The sequence below is a fragment of the Tribolium castaneum genome, chromosome 6 (genome assembly GCF_031307605.1).
Source record: "Tribolium castaneum strain GA2 chromosome 6, icTriCast1.1, whole genome shotgun sequence".
NCBI classification, from domain to species: Eukaryota; Metazoa; Arthropoda; class Insecta; order Coleoptera; family Tenebrionidae; genus Tribolium; species Tribolium castaneum.
The window spans coordinates 240,148-248,599 of record NC_087399.1 but is presented as its reverse complement, the minus strand read 5'-3'; positions in this window follow the sequence as shown (position 1 = coordinate 248,599).

Sequence of the window (8,452 nt, the reverse complement as noted above, 5' to 3'; positions counted from 1 at the left end):
GCTTGTGAATTGGAGATAAAAGTTTGTCGCGACGAAAGCTTCCGACCGACGCCGAGTTCAGTTCGGTCCAGTCTTTGAAAAAAAGAAAATTCGAAACTGAAATATTGGAGATTGTTGAGAGTGCAAATATTTACACAACAATCTGAGACTGGATGTGTCAGATGCGGAATGAAAAAAGCTAAAAAAGCTCTAGTTTCGAAATGGATTAATTATTCATTTTTAAAATTGACAGTTGTGTAAAATGATTTGTTTGGGGAATAAAAAGTTGTGAAAATTCGAGATAAAACTGTCAGCCACGTATTTTGCAAATTAATTAGTTGTTTGAGTTTATTTTTGCTTTGATTAGGATTCTGTTGCACTATGGCTTTTGCTTCAACATTGTAAATCATAAATGATATTAGCTTACCAACATGACTGACAGTTTGGTATTAAGGCCAATGCAGAATGGCAATTAGCTCGTAAATTATTTGGGAACTAAGCTAAATAGTTAAATAGTTGCATTACTGGAGCAGAACGAAATTATACGAAAATATTGCATTTAAATGTTCAACTTTCAGTTGATTGTAAAATCCTTTCGGTTAAGCTAATATTGGTCTGAATTAATTTACACCCCAATTTCAGGTTTCCACTCAGTTTGCCCGAGCTTTTAACAGTTTTAACGAATTTTTTTCGCCCTCTGGCAATCACCCAGAAATGTTTGTTTCTAGTGATTTATGTCTGGCGAATTTGGACTTATTTCCAAGATGAAAGAATGTGACACGTCCGCCCCTAAATGTGTCTCACATTGTAATAATGCATGTTTTTGTTTCGTTTTTCTACTTTAATCCCGCATAAAGCTATTTTGATGACGCTAATATAATACGAAAGCAATTAATTTTACTCAGTCTAGTGTGTTTTAAGGTTGATAGCTTTGTTTATTATAATTAAACGGAAAAGGCCAGTAAACTATTATGACCACCATTTCCATACACACGAAATTCCATCAAGAACAACTTTAAGTATTCAGGTTAATTCCATCTAAATGTCGCATGTAAGAGACAGTAGAACGTGATGTTCTTCGCTAAGTACTTATTACTATTGTCATCTTAAATGATGCGATCAATGCACGGGAGATATATTTGGATTAAATGCTCACAATCTAAGGATTTGCATTTTAGTTGCTTCGTTTACTGACTGTCAACATTTTTCATTAAGTCGCTTTGAAGGCAACCCCTGCCGATATTAGATGAGCCGGTCAGATTTCCAACGGACTAATGAAATTTGAGGAAGCGAAAGGAATTAACAGCCACATTAATAACTCATTCAATATGTGTTTCTGTGTTGATTTTCTTTCGACCACTTGTTGTGCCTGATCAATTTTTCGGTCTATCCACACTTTAATCGCACCTACAAGGCTTTACTGTAAATTTATTGCGTGCAAAAAAGTATCCGTAATTAAACTTGAGGCAAGACTCGTTAATTTATTAATCGACTCATTTATGCCCGCAAGAAATCCATTTGTAAATGAATGCCTCCCATAACAAAGAAACATTTACGCTTAGTTAAATATTATTCTCAAGCTTGTTTGAATTTCATCAACAATTGGGTCAAGTTCTCCTAATGTTGCGAGACAATGTAAAAATTATTATTTAAGCAGCAAAGTACATTTTCTCGAGAAGACAGAATAAGGTGTAGTGGGTTTAAACCACGACCACAAATATTCCAGTATCGTACTTCTCTGTATGCATTTGGGCAGGTCAGGAGAGTGGAAACATAGCCGATAAGAAGAAAATTTATGAAAATGGAGTGAGGCGTGAGTGTGAAGGTCAGAAATTTGCTCTTAAATCAAATCCAACAAAAAGTTGGATCAAGTTTTGTTCAAATTTATCGTTTCTTTTCGCTTCGTAGTATTTAATTAAAACAGTCGCCCCTTTTTGTCCGTTTAACCCTTTTCCATTGTTTGAAAATTATAAACTCGCCAACGTTGCTTTCATTCCGCATTTAGCGCCGCGTTAAAATTTAGCAAGAGTCGTCGCCTAATTGTTTTATTGCTGTACTTTAAACAAGTTTGTTGAGGTTCTGGATGGAGTTTCCGGATGTTCCGGCGAACCCAAACAGTTGCCTTTATTAAGTTGCTTTGCTTCCACACATGTAAGCTAAATAAAGTAGCAGCAAACACTTCATTTTCTCGAGTGATATAAATGAATTCAAGTCAACGGTTTTTACAAACGCTGTGCAGGTGATTTATTAAACTTCTCGAAGGTCGGCTAAGGTCTTTGTTGTTGTTGTTGATATAGACGGTTAATGTTGTGTGAATAATATGTGTCAGCGTCAGAGTCGAGGAAATTTATTCAATGTACAAACCCAACTCATCGAATTACTTGCTCTTTAAAATAATAAAAAAATAACTTTAAGTGGATTCGAGCAAATACAATTGAAAGTAACAATAAAAGTGCATCACTGTGAATACAAACTTTTAGTTGGCAGCGATTTTGCTATGGCAATCCTTTCCTAATCCCCCAGGAAGTAGGTCAGAACATAAAACTAGCAATAAAAGTTTCGAAAGGTTTGGCAGATCTGGAATCAAAAATAAAGATTTTGTACAGTTAAACTGCGACACCTCTATGCTGAAAACCCAACCCGGAATTTTCCGGGTAAATATCGCTGCAAAGTTCCGGCTCAGATTCATGATTTAGTCGCGAGAGATCGCCACCAGACATAAAATACTAGTTACGAGAATTTTTGTGTTTTCAAATAAATTTTCAGCTCTCTGTACAGTATTTTTTCAAACAATCATTAGAGAACGCTCAGGCTCAAGTTAATTTATCGTTTTGTATTTTTTCATTTTAGACGATTTACACACCATTTACTCGTAAGATTATCTTGTACCACTTATTGTTTTTGTTGCAGTTATTTTTTTTATTAATTTATAAAACAAAAATTTTGAAACCTTGGAAAATTTTAATTAATTCATTGGCTCATACACATTAACGAAAAGTTGGTCTAAAACTAAAGTCTGGAGCATAAATTTGGCTCAAACTTAATCTTTTTTAAGAGCTTGACTTTCTCTAGCAATTCCACCAACAAGTGTATACGTAGTTTTATTATCCCCTGTACGGTTTAGTGTTTAAACCCAATCTAAATTACGGTAAAGAGTAAATTTCTCCCAAATGTAAAAGTTTTTAAAGCTTTCAACATTTAAATTCTTGAATAAGTCGCAATGCAAAACTTTCAGGAATTGTTTATTTTCAGTGAGTTGAAACCGAATTAGTGTGAAATCCGACACAAAACTCGAGCGAAAATCCAAATAAGTTGAACTGAGCCTAAAGCTGCTTCGTAACAATTTCCCTCAAAAATTTACATCCGTACAACAAAATATCGATTCGGTGGAGTTTTTTGAAATTTTAATTATAAGTCTGTTCCATTAGTCGGCGAATTTGTCAAATAAAAAGTGTCTGAAAAGTTTTGAATAGCACAAAACCGTGGCTACATTTAAAACGGCAATTAATTTCCCTTCTGACGCTTGTTCCCTTGTTGGGTCTTAAATTTCCTCCCGTGAAAAAAAGTGTTTAGTTAAGAGGCGATGCAGCAAAAAAAATGTAATTATCTGCTCAAACCGAATCGGCTAAAATAGAGCAAAATCATATATGCCCCGACACGATCAAAATTCCTTTCAAGGATAATTCTATTTGTCTTGTCGCTCGATTTACATTTTACTTATAAAGAACTAAGATTTAGGGTGAAGGATATTGGGGATTTGCGACGATTTTTCCCTCATTCATACATAATAAAATGCTCATGCCGAGGTCTAGGACGAGGAAAAGCAGGATATTATAATTTATTTACGACGTTATTCATTGCTACAACTACGCTAAACCAATTAAATGAGCAGTCGGATTGGGTTAAGAGGGCGCATAAACTTTTTTAAATTAAATCACCAACTTTAATTTCTTGCTCGATACGAGAGGGAAGCTCCAATAAAGCGAATCTTGACTAAACGAAACAAATCTGCAAAGCGAAAAAACTCATATTGACCAAAAAGCCATATCTCAACCTTTCAAAAAAAAACATACTCAAACATACTCGGAATATTTGCTTTTAATTTTCAAGCAGTGTCCTAGGGCTGGATCTTTTATTAGTGATTTGTAATTTTGTTACAAGAGACAAACATTTTAAACATGATTTAGTTTACTTGACGTCTCATTAAAACTTTCAGAATTATTGTTAATTAAAAAACGCATTAAAGATTATGATTTTTAATTTTGCAAACAGCCAATCCACAAATAGCCCAACTTCCGCTTCTCGTTTTTCGTTTTGGAAGCCAATTACTTGCATCAAAAATCGAACCATTCAAATATTTCGTAATAACTCTGAAAAATCGTCCAAGGATCATTTGCAAAGCAAGATGAAATTCCGCTTCCGGTTTAATCAGTGGTGGGTGGCCGGCAATTTCCTGCATAAGGCCAATCGTGTTAAAATGCATTCGAAGTCTACAAAGCGAAAAATGTGAATCGCGTCAAATGTGCGTAGATACTTGTGAAAAACTTTATTGGTTCGGAATTGGATCGGTTTTTAGTGCGGGAAAAACACAATTGGGGTCGAACAAGATGGAACTTGTTTCGGGGTAATTTAGATGATAAACATTAAAAAGTAGATGCGCTATTCCAGGTAAATAATTTGCTTCTTACGATTGCAGTAACAAGGTCACGTTTTGAGCAATGTGAAATTGCTCTTATTACCGACTAGTCTTTCAGTCTATTTCAGATCCTCTGATTACATGAATCCAAAAACATTTACTTAAAATCTAAATAACGTCAATAATAATTAGGCGTTTAAGCTGTGAGTAATTTTATTAACTTTCCTGTAATGTCTAGACCTCTCCAGATAGCATCTTTGCGCCTAGCCGAACATGGATTTTCGATTAAAACGTGAATTGTTCTCTTATTACCCTTAAACCGAGTTGGAGAATATAAATAGCACATTAAAGGAGGGTCATTTGTCAAATATTGACAACTGGAAATGAATGTCTTAAGAGACTCGAAATGGAGTCAGTTGAGACTTTAACTTTTTCAATCCAGTTTAATTAATCATTCTCAAAACATAATTAAAATTGATAAATTTCTAAAATAAATCTGCAAATACCCCAGAGACTCGTGTTTTGTGCCGATTCGACGCTTTCACCTAAGTGGGGTTAGTCGTGTTTTTTTTTTCACGTGAAGCGAACAAAAAATGACGATAATCTGAAATTCGGTTACAATAATTATTTTCCTAAAAGGTATGAATGTAAATATTTTTGTGTGCAACTTGTTTATAATGTTACTGACTTCTAAAGAATTGACCAAATGAATAATTTCCAAAAACTTACAAATCAATAACTTTACAAATAAGTCTCATACAAAAAAAATGTATCGGCAATAATCATCTAAAGCTTTGATATTGTTAAATAAATTTATTTAATTAACTACACTGTCCACAGCATGTTATTTACCATTAAAATAATATTTCGTAGGCTGAACCCCTAAAAATACAATATAATTAACCTTTTGGAGCGTGCCCTTTAAACGGCCAGAGTTATAATAAAATACACAGCAAGAAACAAAATTTTCCCTGCATTAGACGTTTATAGCATCAATTAGAGCAAAAAAAATATTTCTTTTCGTAAATAGAAAAATGATGAGTTTAAGTTATTTAATCGTCTTAATCGGTCGTTAGGCAAACAGAATGTAGCTTAATAGCTTAAACAGGGCTTAGTGAAAGTGCAATACACATCTTATCTCGACAGTTGTAAGCTTCCACTTACAAACTAATAAATGTATGGCAAAGTCAAGTAATCTCGTTTATGGCACGAGATAAATCCAAATTTGTGTGTTCCACGTTCGAACGCGAGAAATATGAACCGTGATCTAAATTTTCAAACTAGTAGAAAATTTAGCGTCTGTAAGAGATTAGAGAGAGGGTGTTGAAGTAGCAAACAAATGATGCGATTAATAAATGTTTATCTTTGTTTTGTTGGCACAACTGCTACAAACCGTCGAGCTTAATTGCAAATACACAACTCGATCGAAAAGACATTCCGAATGCCAGATTTCAAGCCCTAGACAAACAGCTACGATATTTTACAACAATTATTATATAGGAAAACTATTTGAGACAAAGGTAATAGCAGTAATTAAATTTTAATTCCGAAGGTTAATTAATCATGCCGGGAATTTAATTAGAGTTAATCGAAAGATACGAATTATGAAAAATGAGTGGCGGTGACAGTTTTAATTGACCGCGATTAGAGAATGCCTTGTTTGCGACAAATTATACGTTTATTTAGGCCATTCGCCGCCAGCTGACGCTTTATGTAATACGGATGCAGTTTTTGTCAAGGAGTTTTGTCCCGAAAGCGGGCTCAAAGCAAGAAATTCCTGCAGCATCAATTACGAAAAAATCCAGAGACACATACAGAGTGTTTGAGAATTATTTACAACAAGTTAAAGAAACAACGAAATCAAATCACCTCCGGTTTAGTAATGGTATTTGTTAAGTTCCGAGACATGTCAAATCCGACTTTAATTTGGTGCAGAAAGCCGTAATTGTAAAACAGCTGACAGCGAGACATTTCAGGAGGTGCTTTTATGACATTGTAAAAAATGCGCACTTTTACGAAAAACAGAACACATTTATTAACTTGTGTACACATGTTCTTGCTTTGAACTCCCGGAACACTATTTCATTCCAATATCACAATTCAGAGCAGTATAAAAGAATTGCCCTCTTTTATTTCGAGCGTTTCCTCGGAAAAATTATCCACCGTGACAGTACGTGTCGGAAAAACACTTTTCTTCTGATTTCCACTGCAAAGTTTCAAGCAGGTACAAAACAATCAAATATTTCAATTTAAAGGCGCGTAATTTTTCCCTTGACGCATTTCATAATTTAGACATTAACACCGCACCTTTTCAGCGAGGTTTCGTTTGATAGAGCAATGAAAGGTGTTTTTAGGTCAAAGGAATCGGATTAAAAACAGGTAATTTGGCAAAAACTTCCATCTTTTACAGAGTTTTCAAAAGGGGGATGAATTTGCGTAATGTAGGAGAAGTGGATGGATTAATGAGATGGAATATTTCCAATGGTTTGGTCAACTTCGCCATTATCCCCACTTTGAACAAGGCGAAATGTAGCTTATATTCAATCAGAACTTGCCGGAGATCGATTCATCGACACGCAGACGAAATTGGGCAATAAAGGCTTCCAAATTAAATACTTTTGCTCAAAATTGGGTAATGTAGGGTAAAGGGAGGCATTTCAGCACTCAAATTGGTGCCTGACGAGTAGATTCAGAACAATGTGAAATCGAAAAAAACTTTAATAAATAATTTTAGGTAATTTCATTTTGTCCTTTGTCCTTGTATTTAATATCAGATAGTCCTTAATTGTTATTTTTTTTTATCCTGTTCCTTTTTTTCATTATTATGTTATTGATTATATTAGGTATTTATTTACGTAATAAATACGTATTTTTGATTTATTGTTTTTTTTTTTAGTATTTTATATGCCATACTGGCTAATTTTTTTAGAGCCTACATTAGAAATTTTTTAACTTCTAAAATAGCTAGAGCTTTTAAATGTTCTGTACGATCCAAATCCACCATTCGGAATTCAACTAAGTTATTTTCAAAATGACTAAACATCTGGAATGATAAGAAAATTGCGCTAACTTAAAAATATTAAGTATGGTAACCTCATATTCTTATTGCATTTTTGAATTCGCATTTTAAAAATGCCTAAAATGTAATTATTAGTACTTATCTGTCATAGTTTTTGACGAATATTAATTTTTTTATGTAAATTCATTCAAAATATCACCGTTCTTGAAACCTTTATAACAAGTGAATACTTCATTTGCACTTGATAAAAAAAGATAGTGAACTGTCAGTTTGCAAGGCTAGTACGATTTTCTTAAAATGATGATCAGAAAATGATTAATTAATTTAAATCAATTTACAATTAATTAAAAAATGTGTTCAGTTTGTCCATCATTTTCATTCAACAAATTAAAAAATTGACATATGACAAAAACTATAACAGATAAGTACCAACGATTTTAGTAAATTTTACTTAGTTTGAAAAGATGAATTCAAACAAAAATTTGTAAATACTATGCATATTCAAAATTTACAATTGGTGCCAATTTCTCGTAGTTTCCGCAACTATTATTTTATTTTGAAAATAATTAAATAATTATTTTGAAAATAATTGATTTGAATTCCGAATTTCAAAACCGTAGCTACACTAGAAGTTAAAAAAATCACCCTGTGTACTCCCAGATCGTTGACCCACTACCAACCTAGTAAAAAATATATTGCCCAGTGAAATAGTACTAAAACGAGTGCTTTAATAGCTTTGTTATAGACGCAAAACGAAGTTATTAAAATGTCGTAGGCACCATATTGTGGAAGATAAATTTGAATTTTATTAAAATAAA